The 24177-nt window shown below is 37.3% G+C and overlaps 1 protein-coding gene across 3 annotated transcripts in view; it reads left to right on the top strand.

Moving 5' to 3' along the window:
- The window catches only part of TNIK (TRAF2 and NCK interacting kinase), a 348429-nt gene that overhangs the window by 114618 nt on the left and 209634 nt on the right, over window positions 1-24177 (top strand). The window lies entirely within an intron of this gene.

Here is a 24177-nt window from a genome sequence, read left to right as displayed (position 1 = left end):
AAGGGTATTTTGCCTTTGAACTCTTTGTTTATTAAGCCATTGTTACTTTATCATTGTCACTCTGGTTTGGGGCAACCTCTTCTCCTTTCTGGGTGTTCATCTTCCTAGTCTCTGTCCTGTTGGCAGACAGAAAGGCTGACCTATCAGCAACAGCAATGGCCAATCTGAGTTCTTCTCTTTAACAAACTGGTCTTGCCCCGCAAATTAGGTTTATGTTTCCGTTTTGGAGCTCGTTGATATCTGAATATTTGCGGGTGTTTCCGAAAGCTTAGCTAACTACAATTTTCTTGTATGATTTTTATCTTTGATGAATCACAAAACCTCTTTAACTCTCAGAGTTTTTTGCGTAGGTGAGGGTGGCCCATCTAATTACCATCAATTAGATGAATAAGAACACCTCACCTCCACCAACTCAGGCTCCAATGTGAAAACCCGTGCAAAGTGTCAGATACAACTTGACTGAACAGGGCTCGCTTAGCCTTTCGTGAAAATAACAGAGGCCTAGTAGCAGCGGTGTAAAGTCATTTTGTTCTTTCTGTCCTAGATTCCAGTCGCTGCTTCTCTCTAGAGACCTTTTATGCTTGCTTAGTTCTCTATGAAGTCAACAGGAACATAGGATACCAATGAAGCCTATAAGAATGAGGAACTCTGACCCAATTTGAATGTCCCTAAAGTTCAGTTACTCAAAAGAATTCAAACCTTAAAGGCGCAGTTACTAGAAGTTACTAGAGCTTCATCCAAACTCCTTCCTATGTCAGGCAGAATATTATGGAAATCTTCTTTTCCTGTTCCTCTCCTCTCCTTCTCACTTTGTGTATATGGAGAGTCAGGTCTATAAAAACTATAATATTGATTTCTTTTATTTGCACTTGCAGCCTTTGTTATCTGGGTGGAGTTCTCTTTGGGTGTGGCCAGCCATCACTGCCGATGGCTGTTCGGATTACATTGTGGAATGAAGCAGAAGGCGCTTTTTGCTTTTAGTTTTTTTCAAATGCCATTGGATCGTTACCAGATGTGTAGTAGTCTCATTCTTGGGTTTAATGGTTGGATTAGATACAATTAAAAAAATTTAAACTCACAATCTGTTGATGGTGCAGAGCACTCACAGTTTGACATTAGTCATACATTGGAGTGAGATCTAGTCTTAATTGGAGGCTAAAATGTATCTATTGCTCTAAATTATAAAGAACGGACTGGGACAGTGAGGTGGTGTCAGTTTCTCTCACTGCTACTTGATTTCTTGTGCAGTAACTACACTCTGTTTTTAAGAGTTTTCCATCTGACAATGCTGAAATTACTTCAGATTTTTTCTAATCTCGCTCCACCCCTCACACTATGTTCGATCCCCCATCTGTACTTTAATCACTTCTCACAACTGTAACGAACATACTGAGCTGGGAGTCCCCAGGGACAGAGATGATGTCCATCTTGTTGACTCTGGAGTTGTCAGTGCCCAGCTCTGATTTAGAACTCAGTAGATGCTCAACGCAGAGAAAGGAATGAATTAGATTTTAGAGCTGTAGTCAGCCCATGGCATCCTTACTTCAATAGCTGATTGCACATAATTTCTTAGGACTAATAGGGTTTTCTGAAGGTCCAGAAAGCTGGAACTTCATCCATGTGTAAATTACCTATCTGTTGGGTTATGTTAAGACACCATTTTTTACTCCTGCCTCCCAGCATACTTCTGGTCATCTTTACCAAACCGAATGAATGTCCACATGGCATAGAAAGAGATGTTTTACAAGTGCAATATTAGGAAAGTAAATCTCGTGTACTAAAACAGAGATTGGCAAACTTTTTCTGTAAAGAGGCAGATGGTAAATATTTCAGGCTTTTTGGAAATAGGGTCTTTGTCACAACTACTCTTACTCCCTTTGTAAGCAGGAAATCAGCCATGGACAGTAGGCCAAGGAATGAGTGTGGCTGTGTTCCAATCAAATTTCATTTACGGACACTGAAATGTGAATTTTGTAGAACTTTCACATGTTGTAAAATGGTATTCTTTAAATTTTTTCCCTCCGAATATTTAACAGTGTAAAACCATTCTTAACTTACTGGCTATGCAAAAACAGATGGTGGACCAGATGTGCCCAGCTGGTCAGTTTGGTGACTCTTGCACTAAAAACAAAACAAAACTACTAATACCAAAGTCAAAACTTTGTTGGGAAAAAGGAACATTTTTACTTTATCTGTCTTATAGCTTCCCTAGATGGCTAAGAACTAAAATGAGGGACAAATGAGCTTTTTGTACCATTCTGTGTTGAGATACACATGCTTGTCTATGTGCATACATATGTGTATGGTACAAGTAGACCAAGATTTCAGGCTGAATTTGATATTTTCTTAGCCATTTGGGATAGTAGGAAGGACACGTAAAAAATACAGTATGATCCCAGTTTTCTAAAAACGCACATTATCCAAAAAATGATGTTTTTATAGGTGCTTGTAAAAAGTTCTGGAAGGTATTAATTAAATCACAGCAGTGTTTTATCCATGGCAATTGGGAGTGGGATTGGCAGAGCAGGGAGCTTGGCCTTTTTCTGAATTGTACACTTAAAATTAAAAGGATTCTTGTATTATTTGTGGAATTAAAGTTAGGTAAGTATCAAATTTAAAAATATATTCATCACAAAGTATAAACATTGCCCGCTTCTGTGAATCTACGCATACAATTCATCTGTGATTTTAATGACATTGTAATCTTTTCATATTGACCCTTTTTGAAATACAACCTTTAGGAAATCTCTTCATCTATGAGAGAATTGACAAATAGGAAGTATTTAGGTTTTGTAGGAGCAAGAATATCTTCTCAAGTGATGTCAATATTTAAAATAATGTAGAAATAGAAAAAAAAAAATCCCACAATCTGCAATACTATGGATCTAACCCATAGACCCAAAGTTTTAGAACACGTTTCTTACTAAAACACAAAAGGCCTTTAAAGCATGTGGTGCCTTTGTCTCCTGACACCAGTGTGTTTTAATAAGGTTTCACGAGATTTTCAAAGTCTTTGGTTAAATTGGAACTGACATTTATGCTAATTCGCTGGGTTTGGGAGCATGAAACAGGTAAAATTGAATTACAGTCAGCTCCAAATTATGTTTATTTTCAAAATGATGGCTCTGAAGGATATTTTGTTCCATTTGTCAGTTATTTTATATCTTTCTACTTCTATCATTCTTTCCCTGCCTGGTGTGTTAATCTGGTAATCTGAAATCTTTTTGTCTGCCTGTAACGTGATAGGCTGTTTTTCCTTTGTCCATCTGTCTCCTACAGACGGTGAAAGTACTTTTCAGAAATGGCTTCGGTTGATATTATTAATCTTTATAAGCAGAGAAATTCCTTGAATAATTTAATAGCCAACTGGCATGAGGGAGACTTGGTATGAAAATAAATATTCCTGTCAGCTCTAAAAATCACAGCATGGGCAGCCTTTCATCCACACAACTCAGATATCAAAACACTGGATATTTATTCTCTTTTATGTGTTTTTTTTTTTTTTTTTTTTGCACCACCTAAGGTGATGAGGAAACATCTAGAAAATTTGTGTTTACTTTTTTTCTCTATATAAAAAACCCGCAACAAACTAACCAGCAAAAAGAAAGCCCTTCTTGTTCACTGAAACAACAGATGCTGCATTTGACCTTGAGATTTAAGGGCAAATCTATTCTTGTTTACATGTCTTGAATTTCTTGGATTTGCCAGTATGAAGACAGCAGTTGGGAATGAGTGCTTTTGAAAGTATATGAATGAATTTAAAAAGAATTAGTCTGCACAGCTGTTGCTAAAGAAATGGTTGTTCTCCTCTCTCCTTCCAGTTCACTAATATACAGGGTTTAAAAATTATTATTATTATTATTTTACTTTTAATTGGGATTATCTGTTATAGACATCATAGCCTCTGGGTGTCTGATCTTCCATCTGACATCCTGCTTCCTTGCAAATGTGCCTATGGTTAGAGGATGACACACTTGATTTGCAGGGTTCCATTGTTTCTTTATGTTGGGATAAGGAAATAGCCACTCCTGTGTTAGGCAAGCCAGCAGGAGTGGGGAATATTAATAACGAAATACGTTTTGTTTTGTTTTTCTCTCTAACACAGCCTCTTTACAATGGTGTTTGCTTGCCCTATCTTTTGGAAAGTCATTTAGGAAGGTGGCAAAAGCTTTCAAAGAAATGTGAGGGTTAAGTAAAATCACTTAGCACGCAGTGTGCCCACATGAGGTGATTATTTTGTTAGAAGACCACCAGCAGGTTTGTTGTTATTGTTGTTGCTGCTGTTTTGAATCAAAACCAGTAGTTAGGCATGGAACATTTTTGTTTCATTTTGCAAAAAAAAAAACATATTTGAGAAGGAAATCTTGATGATGAAAAAGTCTTACCTTTGAACAACAAAAAATTAAGCAGTGATTTTATTCTTTCAGAAAGTATTGAGAATAGAAATACTTTTCCCCTTTAAATGTCACAAAAGTCAACCTCATTTCTTTGTACTTTACATTTTCAACCTGAGGAACTGACAAGTGAGGTGGCCAAATCAGTTTCTTTGTTTTCCTTCATATATAGTTTCATTGAGTACTTTCTTTTTATCTTCTGGATTTAAATTTTATTTGTGGGCTATTATAGTGAAATCCCCAGTAGCAGTTTATATAATTTTATCAGTCAATTTATAGGCAAAAGACAAGTCATCATATATACTGAAGTAGAAAATTTAAATGAAAACATCTGTGTTCTATTAGCTCAACCTGCTATTTAAAAAACAGGTTAGGTGTCCAGGTACAAGGGCCAATGTGAAAGAAGCCAGGGGCTCATGGAAGGCCCCCTTTCCTCTAGCTTGATTAGTAATAAAGGAGCAAATAGATCAAAAATGTCAATTTCTCTTGGGAATGAGTTTCTTTTGCAGGCACTGTCACTCAAGCGCTTTGTGAGCAGCCACAGAGTTGATTATCCTCTTCCGATGCTTTTAGGATCATTTTATTCCTAATCTCAGCATCTCTGGTGAAGGCAGACATTTTAAATTTCAATATTTAGAAACTGATCCTTCCTGTAAGAAGATAATTTAAGATATCTTGCCTTCTCAAGTTAATACTTCTGGAAGGCATCATTGGACTATCTACTAAAATAGTTAGTATATATAACAAGGTGGTTATAAACTTTGGAGAATTTCTTAATCATCTTTTTAAGGCATTTTCCTTACTAATTTCTGGTACCTTCAAAATGTCCCAGTGCTTTTCATTGAATGTCCTGAGAAACTAATAGGCTATAAAGGAGTTTTAAGAAACTTGATTCTCTAATCAGCTACTCAGAAATCCATTTTATTGGTTTAGGACTCCAAGATGGATGTTTAAAATTTATGTATCTAACCAGATAATTACCTAGTCAACCTATCAGCTAGCTAACCAACCTGCCAACCAAGCAACTTCACCGAATGTCTTGCTCTAAAACCCTTTTCTAAAATCTTCTCAAAGCTTTTTAGGAATACCAAGAAAAAATGGTAAAGGTATATCTAATTAACCCTAACGGTTAAACTTGTTAATTTATCTGTAATGGGAAAAACAATCCTATCTGTCATTTTAACTTGTCTTCATGCTAAATTTCTTCCAGACTGTGGTTAGAGCTCAGCTGCTCAGAATTCTTGCCCAATGGTAGTAACATTTTCTATAAAATTACAGAAAGTTGCCCATTCTATAAACTCAGAAGTCAAAAGGACAAAGCATTACTCAAAATAGAATTCCTTTTCTGATGTTTACACATTTAATTTTTAACACTTTGAGTTAGTATAAATTTCTTTCATACTGGCATCACTGGGATATTTGTAGGTACAGTGTTAACTTTTGGAGTCCAGTAGAATGAAATATATTGCATAAGTGCTTAAACTAATTTTTCTTAAACTAAAATTTCTTAATTTGAGAATTTATAAAGGAAGGTTTAAGCCTAGTGCATTTTACAAATTGCTTTTTTTAATTTTTAAAAGAGATTTTGGTCATTTGGTCCATAGTTCACATGAAGAACTGCAGTTTAAAAATAATTAGCTTTTGAAAATTTATTTCTCTCTGTCTTTCTTTTCTCAAGTAAGAACATGGCTAGGGGTTTTAGGAGATTTGGTTTGAATAGGAGATTTACAATTTTTCCTAATGAGATCTAGAATATATGTAAAATAGGAATTGATCTTTTAAAAATTTTGCTTTGGATTTCTCTAAAACTTTCTATGTCCACCTAAGCTTGTCTTCTTTAAACAGAAATTTAAGACTATTAGTAAAAAAAAAATCGATCTGTGTTTTGGAAAATTATTACTTGGATTCAACATTTGGGATGTTTATGCTTTTGCATGTGTTTAAATTATGTTTTGCCTATATCTTGACTAGGCAGTAGATAACTGAAAGCCTGATAGTAGGTAATTACTGTTGACCCTTGAACAACATGGAGATTTGGGGACTCCGATCCAGGTGAAAATCCAGCTATAACTTTTGACTCCCCAGAAATTTAACTACAGTTGGCCCTTTGTATCCACAGGTTTTGCATCTATGGATTCAACCAACTGTGGATAGAAAACAGTAATTTAGATCCGCAGTTGGGAATTCACAGATGTGGAGGGCCAACTGTAGGACTATCCCAATGTTGACTGGCAGCCTTACCAATAACACAGTCGATTAATACATATTTTGTATGTTATATGTATTATATACTTTATTTCTACAATAAAGTAAGCTAGAGTAAAGAAAATGTTATTTTAAAAATCATAAAGAGAAAATACTGCATTTATTGAAAAAAATTCACATATAAATGCACCCATGCAGTTCAAACCTATGTTGTTCAAGGGTCAACTGTATACAGATTGTCTGTTTTACAAAGCTGTCCCCCCTCTTCCCAGAGGCCCTTCCCTTCCTTCTGCCTCCTGAACCCTTCTCACTCTGGGTTCATCACAATACCACCTCCGTGACCTCAAGTCTTACAAATTTCCATTATACCTTATTCTATGACGTTTTGTTTGTGTGGGTTTTCCCAAGTAGATTATGAGTCTCTGGAGGACAGGTAACCAAACTCACTCACTGGGCCTTAGGACCCATCTCTTGAATGAGTGATAAAATAAATGAGTGAATGAGTGAATGAAATTTTTAGAGCTGAGTTAGGCCAAGAATATCCAATCTTTTAGCAGCCATTTCCCATTTTATACATTTAACACCATATTCATGAAACTATGGTGAGTCCCTTAGCAAATCACATGGATATCTTACTCTTGTTGTCAATGGAGAACAGAGTCACATATTTTTACAGGCTCTTCTCTTGAGATCCTTGCTCAGAGGTACCACCCAAAGGTTGCAGGGTCATAGCCAGATGGGACCAGCCAGATTGATCATTGTGGCTCTCAGTGCAGAAGGATAAGGCTGAACTAGAGTTTCTCCTAATCAAGAAATCTTCTCTGATGCCCGAAGTCTCTGGGTTGCATTAAATGATGTGGTTGTCAGGTGACTCCAGCAACAGAAAGCATAGTGGTGTTCGCCTCTAGGGAGTGTGGCTCATTTTCCTCATGTTCTTTACTTCTTATCTATGTATCGTGTATTTATGAACATCCTCTGAAATATCACCATGCATTCACATTGCTTGAGCACCTCAAACATTCAGGATAGGATGTTTAAGTTGGTACCTCTGTGTACCACCCCCACCTGGCACCTCCTGTGCAGCCTCATCCTTGAGAGCATACATGTCATGCCAGAATGAAGGCCTCATCTTAGGGCACTCAGATCATAGAACAGAACCAGAAGAAAAATAGTCTTTGAGAAGTTAATTTAGTACACTAAATAATTTATTGGAGGAAATGAGGTTTCAGAGCTAACTTCCATCAGCCTTTTTTTTTTTTTTTTTTTTAAAGTAAATGCCTATAGCGCCTGGTATTTCTAGGTGGTCTCCCATCCAAGCTAAGCCTGACCCTGCTTAGCTTCCAAGATCAGACAAGATCGGGCACATTCAAGGTGGCATGGCCATAGACTTCCATCAGCTTTTATTCTTAAGATTTGAGGCGGTGGGATAGCAGCTCTTGGGGTGATCTGCTCTTTGTATGTGTGTGTTTTTCCTCATTGTTTAAATGTTGAGACTCTTTTGCTCCCACCACTCCCCTAAGCCTGAACCCTACTTTGAGGAAACATGGCTATATTTTTATTTCATGATACATTAATTTTTTGTTACTACTACTGTTATTATTATGAGTGAATTCACATGGTTAAAATTATTTTTACTTACAAGAATACTCTTTTGACAAAATCTAATGACAAAAGGAGAAATTATAGACTTTACTTTCTAGGACTGATAGGTAAGGAAAACATAAGTAAGCTAGCTGTTCTGGGACCTTCTCTGCCACTAATTTTGTGTGTTCATTGCGGAGTAACCTAATCTTGTATGTCCACAATTTTTGTAATTTTTAAAATGAGCAAATTGAAGTTGAGGATATCTAAATTGCCTTCCAGCTCTATTGTTCTGTGATTTCAGCTATGTGCAATTCTAACTTCTTTTTTTGTAAGCCAAAAGTTGGTAAACAGTACCACAAATAATGACAAAGATAAAATTTTCAAAATCGAGCAAGCTGAATCCTTAGAGGCTATATCCCTGGCTTTGAATTTATAAACTACCTGCTAGCAGGTAAAAATCTCATGAGTATTTTCTAAATATTTGTATTCTTACTTCCTTCATTTTCAAAACACTGTCTCCATGATTGCAAAGCGATTCCCCTGAAATGTAATCTCTTACTCAGTGTAGCATGCTGGGAAAATGCAGGATCCACGCGGAGAAGTTAAGCATGCACAGATCTTGAAGGTCAGAAGTACATTTAATGGCACTCTGTGGTCCAATAGTCTCATCTTTTAAGCATTAGTAATTGCCTTGAATACACAGGGAAGTGCCCCACGCGGGAGCTGCTGGATTCCGGCCATAAACCAGAATTCAGGAATATGGGTCTTGTGAAGCCAAGGTAGTTAGTATTGTCAGAGACACATGGTTGATGCTACTGAATTAATGAACTGGGCATTGTGCCATTCCTGCTGAAAAAAGTGGGGCAGTTTATTAAGCTTCAATGTAATAGACGAAGGAAACTGATAAACTGACTGGATGTGTTTTAGACATTTGAAAATTGATGATGAAATAAGAAAGAGACTCTAGTTAAGAGACAAATCTTGGCATAAAAGGTTGAAATAAATAGATATTCTGACCCATTGGAGGCCCACCAAGAACAGGGCAATTTGGGCAAACACATCCAGGGTTTGTGTCTGTAGCAGACAAACCTCAGCATTACTTCAGTTTTCTGGGACCCATCAGTAAACAACCATTGTGGACAGTCAAGCTAACCCCTCTAGTTACAACTTTTTTTTTTTACATTTGCAAGTGGAAATATTTAAAATGATAACTATATACAGTTAGATAGACATTTCTTTTTTACTATAAAAAACATTTTCTGATAATTTTGGAAGAAGTAGAAAATACAGAAAGAACTCACAATTGGTAATCTCATTATCCAGGTATAACTTTTTTAAAAAAATTAAATTTATTGGGGTGACCTTGGTTAATGAATATATATATATATATTCATCATATATATTATATATATTCATTATTATATAAACCTATATATATATATATATATATATATATATATATAGGTTTCAAGTATACAGTTTAATAATACATCATCTGTATATTGCATTGTGTGTTCACCACGCAGTCTTATTAACCTTTCGATTATTTCCTACCACTCTTTTTTTTTAACCCATACTTTAAACATAACACATATACTATTGTGCACACATCATAAAAATCAGATACACTAAGCATTATCTGGCCATTTTTTGATCGGGAGAGGCCATTAGGGACAGCTGAGAGTATGTAGATCAATGCCACAAGCTGTCTCCCTGCCCTCTTCCTTTCCCCGCAGCCCAGTGGATGGCTGATGGGCAACTTCCCAAAAAAGGGCTGGACCCTCAGCTGTTGGTGTGTGGGCACCTACTCTCACCATCCCCTGTGGGAAGTCACGTGTACTCTTGGGGACTTTGGCACTTCCTGGCCTTGCATGTATGTTAGTTCCCGAAGCCCCTCCCATCTCTCCCAACCCAGCTATAAAAATCTAGGTAGCTAAGCTTTTGCTTATCTAAATTACAACAAAGTTGACAATGAAAGAACACAATGTAAGCAGTGGGTTTTGTTCTCTAAATTATTGTAGAGAAAAAGTATTCATTGTTATATCATTTTAACAGAACTTGTTAAAATCATGAGAAAGCCAGGGGGAAATTGCTTGGAAAATTTTTATAATTAATACTTCTGGGTCAACTGGGTCAGGTGACACATGTTTGGTTTGTAGGAAGATTTTCAATATTAAGAGATTACTTACAAGAGAGTCTGGTACAGGGGAACCAGCTTGGAATCTTGGAATCAAACAGACCTGGGATTGACTGCTGGTTTCCCATCACTCCTATGTATGATCTAGAGCAAGTTATCGAACTTTTCTGAACATCAGTTTCCTCATCCGTGGACCACAGATGGTGATGCATACTTCCCAGATGTTTAGGGAGCTTAAATGAAAACATATGTGGAGTTTTTAGAATACAGGAGGTGCATGCTAGTGAACTTGTTCCTTTTTTCCCCAGTGGTTTCTGGGAAGTGTGCAGAAAAAATACAAGTCATCAGCGAGGCAGTGAATGATGATAATGGTATGCTAATATTTACCCAGATAGACACTTTGCACAAAACTATTTGTGTAATGTTAATCAGCAGAAAAGGTTCTCATCGTTTATTATGATTTGAGTTTTCCTTTTCTCACATTAAAAAGATTTGGGTGAGAGAGAGTCACTGAATTGAAAAAGATTGTTCTCTGCTCTGCCGTCGGAACATGCTTTTATATTTGTGAATTAAAGCTTGCAGTGTATCTTTTTATTACTTCCTCATCAACCCCAAGAATTTTAATGACTGGGAGTGGTGAGTATAAATTGGGTTTTGGGGGTCATCTTGTATTTGAGTTGAAAAGATTTACACATTTGGAGAAACAGATTATGATTTGAAATAACTGGGTAGAACACATGTTTTCATAAGTGCTCGATATATTCCTGGAAGAAAGTAAAAAAGTACATAGTTTTGCTTTTTGCTTGTGGCAGCCATTATAAAGAGTGTGGGATCAGCTTTTTATTCTGTGTATCAATATAGAAGGTGAAGAATTATTGGACTTTATATTGTAATGCTTGAAAAGACAAGCTTTACTTAAATATTAAATAATAACATATAACAAAAGATTGTTTAATAATAATATAGAACAGGAAAAGAAATTGAGAAAATTTTTATACAAAAAGTAAAAGAAATTGAGTAAAATTTTTTATTTTTTAATCCAGTTTTTAATTCCCCTCACTATGTACCCCACTTTTCCAAGCTCATGCATTTCCCGTCAAACTGAGTTCCTTTACATTTCTTGGTAAAGTAACTCTGTTTTTGTCATTGAACTTATCCTGAAGGGAAAGACAGAGGTTGCAATATGGAAAGTCCACAGCTCAATTCTGTCTTTAGGACTAGGTGATGAAGGTTCCTTTAGAAGTCTCGTTTGCCTTGAGGTGCATCTTGAGTGGCATTCAATATGTTACTGAACAGAAAACTCAAACTTTGCCCCTTGAGGAGAGGCATTAGTTGACAAGGCATATTTAATAAGCACTCAGTCTATCTACTAGATGGTGGAAGGGAATAAATAAAGTCAACTCCTTATTTTATCACTTAGCCCTCAAGAAGGTCAGAATCAGATATTATACTATAAGTAATATATCATAGCTTTGTTATTGTGTTCATTTGTTTCCATTTTTCTCTCTCAAGTTTTTAATTTCTAAGTTAGCAACCTTACTACATTCATTAATTGAGTCTGTCATCAAACATCTTTTCTGAGAGTTATAAGGGAAAGAAATAAATGATAAATCTCACAATCTCAGTGAGTCAAAACTCCACAAACAAAAAATTGCAGATCAACAGAGGCTGTATTCCCTGGAGCCCAAACCCACCGTCTATGGAGGGAAAAGATACAGACCAAACACAGCACAAGGGGGACATGGCAATCTTTTAGTTTACCAAGCAGAGAGCTATGGGAAAGACGTTACGGGAGAGGCAGTAACGTGTCTTTTGTGATAGATCACTTCAAATTGTAAAAAGAGTAGATAAGTTGTAAATAATAATTAAAAATGAGAAGTAAAGGTGGTCACCACAATGGGGAGAAGTTAAGTAATAAGCAAGGAGGTATGTGATTAAGAGCCTCAGTGAGTGGACATGTTGATGAGATTTCAGAAAAAAAAAAGATTTATTTGCAAAAACAGAATGGAGGGATAGTGGATGGTGAATTATGATGAATGCCTTCTCCCCAAGAAGAGAATCAGCAAATACATTTTCAGGGGAAGAAAGAAACAGGCTATTGATAAGAGGTAGAGATCACCACAATTCTACTACTTAAAGAAAAGACTTAAAGATATTTATGCTTTTTACTTTTTAAACACCCAGCTGCTAGTGTGACACCATGCTGCAAAGTTATTACTAAATAAGATTCTGAATGAAAGAGTTGTCTTGATAAGACTCTTACCCCTTTTAAATTTGGTTTTCAGAACCCCTTTGTATTCTTGAAAGTTGTTGAAGACTACCAAAAGCTTTTGTTAATGTGGGTTATAGCTATCAATGTTTATAGTTTTAAACATTGGGAATTTGTAAAATACAAGGAGGAATTTTTAATGTACAAAAACATCATTAGCTGCAGAGTGATGATGTCATCTGGCATGTAGCCTCTGGGAAGCTCCATTGTGTAATTGTGGAGGATGAGAATGAAAGAGACTAATATCATCATAGTACTAACAAAAAAGTAGTTTAATTTCATGACCCCCTGAAAGGATCTCAGAGATCTTCAGAGGCCCCCAAATTACTTTGAGAACCATCTACACAGTAGTTATTTATACTCAAGATTTGGGGTGACTGTGTTGATTCTTCCATTTATTAAACTGTTACACTTTTTTCAGGATGAGTAACTGTATAAAGGGTTAGAAATAAATAATGTTGAATTACACACATTGCTTTGTGGTCCAGAATTAGAATTAATGGCAGTAAAAAAAAGAAAGAAAGAAAAAAAAGCAATAACAACAACAGAAGAAAAAAATTCAATGGTATGACTTTTCAATTGTTTTTAAATATGTGAAATTAGATTTATGAGTCAATCAAATGAAGAGAATGTATTTTCATCATATATCATAAGGAATTTCTTGACCCTTGGAGTAAGTGAACATGGAATGTGTGTGTAGTCTCCAAACTTGGAAATATTTAAGAAAGGCCTTCCCTTGAAATCCTGGTTTACAGGGATGAGCCTAGAGGCAAGGTTTGAATTTGATTACTGTGAGACTACCATCACTTTGAGCTTTCTAGGTTTTCCCCAGAGTGATAGCATAGAATAACAACTCTGCCATACCTAGTCTGTCCTCACGGCCCCTTCTCCCCACCACCACAAAAAAATATTTTGTCTGAATAGTCCAAAGGCCAAAAGAATAAATAGAAAACAGAGATTTTGGAAGCTTATGTTAAGGAAGCTTTGGCATCGGGACATATGTTTTTTACACTACCTACTGTTTTGCTAGTGGACCTCTGACTGCGGCCAGTCTTTCTTATGAAGATGCATGGATGAGCCTCCCTAAAACATGAAGCCCACTGTTGACTTTGTTCCCAAGGCCGGTGTCTGCCAATCTGCCCAGTCAGTTCCCATTGCTGCTGGCCGAGATTTTTCCCATCACCACGATGGCAGAGCACACATGCCTTCTCTCTTTGGGGAGTTTGTTATTTCAAGAAAAGCTGAGCATAGAATTGCTGGAAATCACTGCTGCTGTGTCTGACCACAGAGAGCAAATTTTCCCTTCTGGTTGTTTTTCTTTCCAGCTTTCTGGGGCTTTGGTGGTATTGACATTTAGGCCCTGTCATTTTACTGTTTTGTGAAAATTCATTTGAGTGAGACATTTGGCATCCAAATGTCATTTTTCTTGTTCAAATTGAGTCCAAATATCTAACAGTCTCACCATTGATCTTTGAAATGGAAAGATTAAAAATTTCGTTCGCTTATTTTTTCTGCTTTAAAGCCAGTAACAAGTCATCTTGCATGCCCCGAAGAGCACAGTTGGTGTCAATATCCTGTCTTCTGATTTTTATATAATATTGCTTTCTACCCCACACACTATCAGATCTGTGCTGCAAAGCTATCAAAAGAGTTCCAAATGAATTTGCAAATGACATATTTTCTTTAATGGGTAAAGAATGCTTCAGATCTTTGACTGTTCTTGCACACAGTGTGGCCTTTTTCTTAGTGGTCTGGTTGAAGAGAAAGAATGAAAACAAATAACACGTGCTGTGTATTGCATATTAAAGCAAGGTCATATTTGGTTTTCTAAGTTACTACTGCTATTAATGTAGTATTTGTTAACATACTTCTCAAGTTCCTTTCTTACTTAAAGCATACCCCTGGTTCCATCTTTCTTAGCCCATCATGGCTACTCCTCCGTTTCCCTATGGCTTTCATATTATTGGCACCTGCAGCAGGTATTTTTCTACCACTTACTAACTTTCATCAAACTGGGGTTGCCTCAGTTCTGTGCAGACATCCCATACTATATTCTTCTATGCCTCCTTATACATGATTTCTCTCACCTGGATTCTCTGTGGATTCCCCTCCCACAAGGTCCAAATTAGGTTACACTTCCTTCCTCGGCTAAGATGGGAGTCTGTATCGATTGACTCCTCCAGCTTCTCCGCACAAATTCAGTCTAGACTCTGCATCATCATACACGTCTGAGTGTTGCCTCCCCTTTGGGGACAGAACCACAGGCCAGCAATGACAGTCTCCTCAACTACGTGAGGACTTAGGTGGAGCCAGGGGACCATGTATTGAGTGTTTACTCACACATGCTAGCTTTTGAAGAGTTGGTCTTAGAAGAGTAGTTAAGTACACATGTTTGACAGACTGGAGACAGCGAAGGAAAAAAGTGTGAGTTCAACCTTGGGGTGCCTACTTCTAAGATTTTTATGTGAGGGTTATGCTATATAATGCCCCAAATTCTTGATGGAAAGACAAGCCTTTAGTCATATAATCTGAATGTTTTGAAATGTTATTTTATATTTAGAAAAATAAGGATGCATATTGGGCTGTCAAATATATTTTTACTTATATTGATTAAAAGGATATGTTCCAGTACTACACTGATACCAGGTATTTTGGTATCTGAAATATGTCTTTCATAATGTTAAATAAAAGTTATGACATGAAAATTTCACAGACTATTAATTTAAATAATGCTAAAACCATACATTAGGCCATATAAGTCTGGAATTTGAGTGTGGAGGAATGAAAACAATACTCAGTTCCTCTGGATTTTGGAGAAGGTGGTGTCTGACTCTCCAATTTCAAAATTTTTCCCAGTAGTAACTGCCTATTTACTTTACATCATTATTGAACAATGAAAGATGAGGGAATAGTCATTCTGATCTTGTTCAATTTTAGTAAGAATAGTACTTTTGAGCTGTGTAATAAACAGAAACTTAATTTTGTTTGACTTTATGAATTTTATATTGGTGTTAGCCCCACCATCTTTGTTATAAAGGGATTTTGTTTTAATGTAAGTACTAGACAATCTATAAAGAAAAATAACCACTTTGCAATAGTAATCTGATTTTGTAGATGCAACTGGAAAGTCTGATTGGTACTGATAAGGAAACCAGATGACCTGAGCAAGAGACTTGGGCTGAATGTGGAGAAGATGATGGAGGAGGCAGGGACTCTAGGATGGAAATAGCTCAGCATCTTCTGCAGATGTAAAGGGCTTTATAAAAGGGCAGTGAGAGGGCGTGGAAGGTTGAACCTTGAGTTGTCATTCCTTTATGTACAACTCAACATCTTTTGATTATTCTCTTCAGCTACAAAAAAATATTTATAAAGAATTCGTGACTTTCCTTTAAAAAATATAATGAATTCATTCATATGTCGATGTCTGCCAGAATTTTAAGACTTATACTATTGAGTATTCAGCAGAGAATTCATAATTCAAAAGAAAATTTTAAAGTCTAATGTTTAGGTGCCCACTGGAGCCAGGCTTTGGTCACAGCCATGTTCCAGGGTGTAGGCACACTCACCTACATTGTCCTCAAACTGTACTGACACTATCCTTGAAGTCAGTTACTGGGCATTTCATACTACTTCAGTTGTGGGATTTGTGCTGGTTTTCATTGGTCTAAATAACAAGTGAGAAGTTGCCCTTTTCTGAAGCATACTTGCATTAAGTCAGGAGGTATAGTGAAACAGATGAAGCTCTTTGGGTGTGGCAATTGAAGTACCTGGAAACATTATAAATTAGGAATGCACTTCCAGGATGGTCCCATCATTTAGAGGAGGCCTGTCCTGTCAGGTAGAGGCATGTGAGGCCAAGAGCACAGGCGTTATCTAAGTGGCCCTTTAGCATTTCTATTTTCTGTGACCCACAACTATAACTTGAGCTCAGCCAGCTAATGTTTCCCCAACCCTTTTCTTTGTTGAAAATTTTCAAATTAAGCAGAAGAGTGGTGAAACCAGTACAATGCATATCCATATACTTTTCATCTAAATTTACCAATTATGAACATTTCACCATTTTTGTTTTGTGTCTCCTCTCATATATATGTACGTACATGCACACTTTTTTCCCATAACCATTTGAAAGTAAATTGCTGACATCATGCTATTTCACCCCTAAGTACTTCAGCATTATCATCTAAGAACAAGGACTTGTCTCTACGTAATCACAAAGCCATCAAGTACTGAGGAATTTGACATTAACACAATAATGCCAGTTAATACACAGTCCTATTTAGATTTCCCCCATAGTTCAAATAATTATCTGTACAGTGGTTTTGTTTGATCAAGGATCATTCATTGTCTTTAGTCATTCTGTTGCTTTAGTCTTCTTTAACCTAGAGTAGTTCCCCACTTTTATGTCTTCTGTGCATTGTTGAAACATTCATGCTAGTTGTTTGGTACAATATTCCACAGTCTGGATTTGTCTGCTTGCTTCCTTATGATTAAAGTTTAATAATTTCGCCAAGAGTATCTTGTAGGCAATATTTTGTCCTTCCTGTTGCATCTATGAGAAGCCATATAATCTATGACCCATTATTGGTGGTGCTGAGTTTATACCCTTGGTCAAATGGTGGTACCCACTAGATTTCTCCATTGGAGAGGTTTCTGCTTTTCCTTTTTGTAAATGATGAGTAACCCTTGGGTAGTTCCTTGAGAACTGTGTGACTCTCTTGTTCCTTACCAAACCTTGACCCAACAATTTTGACATCCATTGAGAATTGTTGTCTGAATCAGTTATCATTTCAATGGTTGCCAAAGCCTAGAACCTTTATACTGAGCACTTCTGGTTACTGTAGGAACCACGGAAGCTCCAAGGAAATGGAGCTTCAAGGCACTGGCTGACTAAACATGTATCCTATTCATCTTTGTAGGCTTTATGCCTGCATCATGCCTGGCATGGAGAAAGGCCTAGATAAACATTTGTTCTTGGGAAAATAATAAGAAGGTTGGCACTCTACTGTTTCTTTTTAATTCGTTTGAACAATTTCTGCTTAGAACACTAGGTTATTTCCCTCAGAACAAGCATGAATATTTGAGGGCTTTATCAATGAGCACTGTGGTTTTTAGCAGCCTGCAACATTTCTTCCCCTGCTATCATTTTGATTGAAAGCACAGATTGCTACTCACCATTCTTTGCCCAGAATCATCTTTAAAGCAACATATTTCCAAGTTCTATAGGGAAATGATGTCTCCCTTCCAGAAATAAAGTGTGGTATTTTTTTCTCTCTTTCTCTTTCTTAGAAAAATCTCTTCCTTACAACCATCAAAATATATCATGTTGATTTTTACTCCTGATAGGATATTCATAGACTTGAGAGAAGCAAAACTATACTGCCTTTCTGTGTAGTACCATAGGGCATGGCTGTGTTATGTAATTGCCAACAAAGAATGCTGTGTGTGGTTGCATCACTTTCATTAGTACAATAGGTTTACCAGTCACAAAGTTACTGATAAATCTCCTCACGTCCAAAGACTCATAAGCCAGAGGTGGAGCTGAGGCATCACCTCAGATCCTCAGGCATTAGATTCACAGGAGCACCAGTCCCTGGTGCCAAAAAGATTGGGAACCACTGGCCTAGAGAATAGAAGACTACAACGATACTTAATTTCACTGGAAGGAACACAGTAGAGCCATGATATTAGGGCCAAAGATACATGTGTGTGTGTGTGCGTGTGTATAGATAGATAGATAGATAGATAGATAGATAGATAGATAGATATAGATATATATGGGCCAAAGATATGTGTGTGTGTGTGTGTGTGTGTGTGTGTGTGTGTGTATCATATATATATATATATCTTTGTAAACCCTCTTTCTCACACAATTCCTGATGCTTAGTAGTTAGTTAGTAAGTGAATTTATGTACCGTTCATGTTTATTAATATTCGGCAAACTCAGTGTTAGCATCACTATCGGTTATTTAATTTGAAAAAAGTTATTCATCCTTGTGATATGTTTCTGGTTCATCAGAATGGCAAAAATATGAAATGCCACAAATTTTCCCCTTTATGTTAAGTAGTGTATTGATCTTCTCTTATGGATTTCATCAAAGCCACTGCTCAGCACACTTCAGACTCTGTCACCTGTGTTGCCACCAAATATTCAAGCTGAGCCTGGGATGTTGGAGACTTCTAAGTTTGATAAACCTAATGCTAACTTTATTCAAGTATTGAAGAAGATAAAGTGATAGGAAATCAACCCAGCTCATTTGTTCAGCAACATCAAATCAGAAAGCTGTTTTATAGTTCTGCTTGAAGCTCCATTTTGTTCCTTCAAGCAGGAGAGAGATGTCCCAGCACAAAACTGTGTGAAATTGACCTTTATTGTGTCGAGTGGTCAAGTGGTGTCCAAGCAACAATGACATGGCTAATAGAGTGGCTACTACTTTGGATTGCCACACTGCCATAGATTTGGCCACTAAGGAGCATAATGGATTCAGACATTTATTACTTAGACAGTGAAAGGAAGATCCACATGACCTCAGCTCCCTGCCTCCCCAGCTCCCCATACACAATGACACTGAACTGGACGGGCCAGAAGACAGGTGGCACCGGCAATGGGTCACTCTGCCCTAGAGGAGCTATCTCTAATTTCCAGCCAAATAATTTTGTATACACAGAAGCCAGCAGCTGTGCCCTGCAGGGTGGAAGGCATGAGGTAGAAAGTCCTGTGATCAACTGAAATGAGAGAGATGGGTGGGAAGTGGTCTTGTGGCACTGTCCCACCAGATTGGGGGTTAGGTGAGAAACTGCTGCCTGGCACTTCCCCACAAGGCTGCTTGTCTCCCCTCATTTCAGGAGGATTACAAGGCATCCCACCAACCCTCAGGTCAGACTATGAATAAACTTCGCATATGTGGCCTTTGTGGACCCATGCAAGGTTGCTAAGGGGCCATGGTGGAAACTTTTCCTACATATCACCCTTCTTCTCATTTATCAGTGTGGGAAGAAGTTACAGAAATAAGGCATTTTGGGTTTTGTGAAACTAGTTAGCTGAAAATTTTAAGGTTTTTGGACTTTACATATTATTTTATTCAGGATAGGATAGACGTGTTATATAATCCCAGTGGCTTAACATACAGATTTGTTTCTTGGTCACTGTACATTATCCATCAAGAGTTGTTGGTGGTGTTGTACCCCACCCAGTCATTCAGGGACTCAGGCTGATGCAGTTTTACTATCTTGTAGCTGTACCATCTGCAATTCAAGGCCCTCTCAGTCACTATGACAAGAAAAGACACGGCCAGAAGATTACATCGTGCCTGCTTGTCTACACTTTGGCCTAAAAGTTGACACAAGTCACTTCTGCCCACAGTTTATTGGTCAGAACTATCACATGGCCCAACCTAACTGAAATAGTAGAGGAACAGATGGAATATTTAATGAGCACATTGTCTTCACCACAGGCATGCATTTCCCCAGAGGCAACCTACCAGTCTGACTTTGCACTTTTACAAGTGGATGTTGACCAAAAAGTTCCACGTGTGAATTATTTGCATTTTACAAAGTGCTTTCACAATAGAGTTTACACTTGAACAACACAGTTTTGAACTGCGTGAGTCCACTTATATGTGGATTCTTTTCAATAAATACCATTGGCACATTGCATCTGTGGATCTGGCATTCACTGATTGAAAACTATTTTTGCATTTCCAACCTAGTTTTCCTCACTGTGGATTTCCAACTGGAAACCAAAAATACTGTTTTAGATTTGAGGTTAGTTGAATCTGGATGCAAAGGGCTGACCGTAGGGTCACAAGTTATACGCGTCTTTTCAACTGCACAAGGGTCAGTGCCCTGGACCCCTTGCATTGTTTGGGGGTCAAAGGCAGTTACTCTTAGAAAGAGGCAAAGAATCAGGGGTTCAGAAGAAGGATTGCCCAAGTCCCAAGCCAGTGATGTCAGTGTTCCAGACCTCAGATACTACACTTGGTCCATGTACACTACTTGGATGAAAACCAACATACACTTTAATCTGTATTGATTTTGGTAGAGGTTAGGAAGATCATTTTGCACAGTTTCAAAATCAAGTGGTAGATGAACACCATCTTAAATCATCAGACACACTGCTGTTCTTGAAACAGTTAGCACCCACCATTCTGACCCAAGGTCTATAGTTTAAGGAGCTAAACCCCTCTACATTTGAGGAAATGAAATGGTATTAGTATTGCAGGTGCAGAACATTTTATTCTTCACATAAGTAGAGATTTAATTGCGCTCTTCAGAAGTGCAAAACAAGAGAATGTAATAATTAGAACTGTCATTATATACTTTCTCTTACCTGATGCTGATATTAACTGGTTTTAAATATATTTTAACCTTTACTTCAGTGATAATTATTAAATTTTAATATAAAAATTCAAAATGATTTCATTTTTTACACTTAAAATAACTTAAAAGAATATATTCAGGTTAACTGATAAAGATATATAGAAGAAGCAACAAAATTATATTCAGAGTTCAATTTTTCTCAAAGAGGTAAAGGAAAATGGTCTCTGAATTTTATATGATTTGTCACGAATAAAAGAGACATCAATATTTTATTGGGATAATTAAAAATTGATAATTTGGGGAAAATCATTTTAAACAACCTTTCCCCAATCTATACAATTTTGACATTATCATATGCAGCCCTGATGGAGATCACCAGTGAGTCAGTTATATTAATGTAACTCTGGAGAAACCAGCAGTTCATGTGGGCGCTGTTGGAGCTTCAGCAGGAAGCCGTCTTTTCCCTCAGTGCATTGCTTACATGTGAAAGATGTGGTGAGGGTGAAAAAGAAAAGTATATCCAACGTATTGCCTTATTCGTCTCCCCCCCGATGGGTGTGCCATCTGTGTTTTGATCTCTCCAGATGTTGAAGAGTCAACGGGAGGAAAAACGGAGTTGTGTTAGTGCTTGAAATGGAATGCAGTATATTCCTTCTCTTCTTGTCTTCTCCTCCTGCCTCCAATCTCTCTCCTTTTGGAAAGAGAAGGTATTGAGGGGCTGGAATTGCAGAGCAAATACGGAGACTGACATTAAATGATAGTTGTGTTTAGATACCTAGGGCCTTGACTGGACTATATGAGGCAAGTACTGCAGTGAAATACACATCAGGGAATTTGTCCAAACAGCTGAAGTGGTAGAAGGGGAAAAAAGTAAAGTTCTTCCTGTATTATTATTATTAAACTATTATATAGTACATTTTTATAATATACCATTAACATATGACAACAGGGAAGCCTAAAGAAATTGTTCTGCAAAATAATGATAGAATTCCTGGTGTATTCTTTACAATTTATCTTTGGAATACAGGAGAAAGTTGTTTTGTGAAAAGACTTGGAAAATTACTTATGCTCTAGATAATTATAAAGTGTCCTTTAAGAATTAATTATAAAAATTTCAAACAAAGATGAAAGTAGATAGAATGAATTAACTTATACCTTGCCCATCCTGTTTTATTTACTCTGTTGCCAAACCCCTTTTACTTTCTGATTGGAGAATTTTAAAGCAAATTCTAAACATCATGTAAAGTAATTTACCCTAAATCTCATGACTAGAAAGTGGTGAATACAGGATTTGAACCTCTGCAGTCTGGCTTCAGAACCTGTGATCAGTAGGAATAGACAAAGCAGCTGAGACAACCACTTAGATGAAGTTTATAAAATCAGTGTAACTAAGAAAAACACAAAACCTTCCAGGATGGGTTTAAAATTCAGTATCAGAAGGCTTCTCCAGTACTGTAGCATTTTATGGATATATCATGAAACACCAATTTATTACAGGGGCTGCTTCTTTCCTGAAGCATGTTTATAGAAATCAATATTTGCTGACATGCTCTGCCAACAGTTCATGAATTTAAAATAGCGAGGGTCAAGCTTAGGTCACATCGAAGTGAAGGCCTGAGTCCATCATGGGTGCCTTCCACTGTGTTCTGACAAAGTGAGAAGTTGACTCTTTAATTATAGCATTTTGGGAATGAGCAAGGATTTGACACTTTCTATCTTGATTGTTTAAAAATATATTGTTTTTAAGGAATACAGTAGGACACATTTAAATGACTCTAATGCCTCAATGGTGCCGAATCAGTAATTTAAATTCAATTCAGTTACATTTACTGAGCCCAAACAGAGAACTCAGATGCTTAATTAGGTCCTCTGTGATCTGTGAAGGTCAGAAAAAATCCTGGGGTGGGGCATTTCCTGCATTTTAAGGAGCTGGCACCCTTTCTTGCGTTAGGGAATGACCAAATAAGAAGAGGTCAGATATCCTAGAAGTGGGGTTGGTGGCATAAAGTTATCCCAGAAGGAAGGTCCCACCCTCCCCGATAGGCCTCCCTCCCTGGCTGTGGTCGCCCAGGCAGGAGCTGCAGTTACAGCATCTTGCTAGGACACAGTGGAAGTTATATCATGGGCTCCAGGAAGACACAATGTAAAATGTTCTTAATTTCCCTGGAGGGAAGGAAGGAAGAAGCTTTCAATTAACATGCACACCGGTTAGTTTTTCAGGTTAGCTAATTAGATTCTCAGAAAGCACGAGAGGCAGGATTAATAAATTGTGATTACAAAACTGCGAGGAAGTAAAGGACAGGCAGGAGACAGGAAACTTGAGCAGTGTGGAGCTGCAGTGAGCACCCCAGATTCCTGTGTGGGGAGAGGGCTACTAAAATGGATAGTGTTTCTGAGGACCACCTGTCTAGCTCTGCATTTCTTGGGCAGAGACCTAACACTGGAGGTTGGAAGGTGAGCAAGAAAGAGAGACATTGATATTCACAGTCATTCTTCCACAATGAAGGGAGGTTTCTGAGACATGACGGCATCCCCCACCCCTCTGCTTTAAAGGAACATAACCTAGTGCAGAGCATCCCAAACTTTAGTGAAATGTCCCGAACTTTATACTCACCCAACCCCAAACTCTCTTTCTGCTGGGCACAGAATTAGACCCCTTTCTTGGCTTCTCATAGTTAAGTGTGGTCAGAGACTGAGTTCCAGCTAGTGGAATGTGGGTGGAAGGATGTACACCTTTTCTAAACCTGGCTAATAACCATACTGTATGCTATGCCTTTTCTCTCTCTCTCCTGTCTGCTGGCCAGATGTGCTCAAAGTGATTTTAGAATCCATGTGTTAAAGAAGGTAGAACTTTGACATTTTTAGTCCCTAAATGAACATGTGGAAAACAACCACAGGTCAGAAACATCCTATTGGAATTTTCATGAGAAAGAAATAAGTTCTGTTATGGTAAGTTACTAAGATTTGGGAAGGGGGTGGGTATCTGATATATTAACTAGAATTATCTACTTTACTACAGATCTTTTTTTCCTATTCTTATCTGTATATCATCTATACTGTCATTTATTATTTTTAAATTAATTTACTTTTTGTGATATTTTATTTTAAAATTAAACTTTATATCATTATCCCAAATGGAAAACAGGATCACTACAAATAGAAGGTAACTGTTAAAATACATTGAGTGAAAACAAAATAATGTTATTTATTTCTAGCTAGATGCTATTGCCTGGAGAAAGTTCTTCACATGAGACCTGCTGTCTTTATGTTTA

Source organism: Pteropus medius, unplaced genomic scaffold (assembly GCF_902729225.1).
Source record: "Pteropus medius unplaced genomic scaffold, Ma_sr-lr_union100, whole genome shotgun sequence".
NCBI classification, from domain to species: domain Eukaryota; kingdom Metazoa; phylum Chordata; class Mammalia; order Chiroptera; family Pteropodidae; genus Pteropus; species Pteropus medius.
This window is presented reverse-complemented; position numbering and strand designations above follow the sequence as displayed.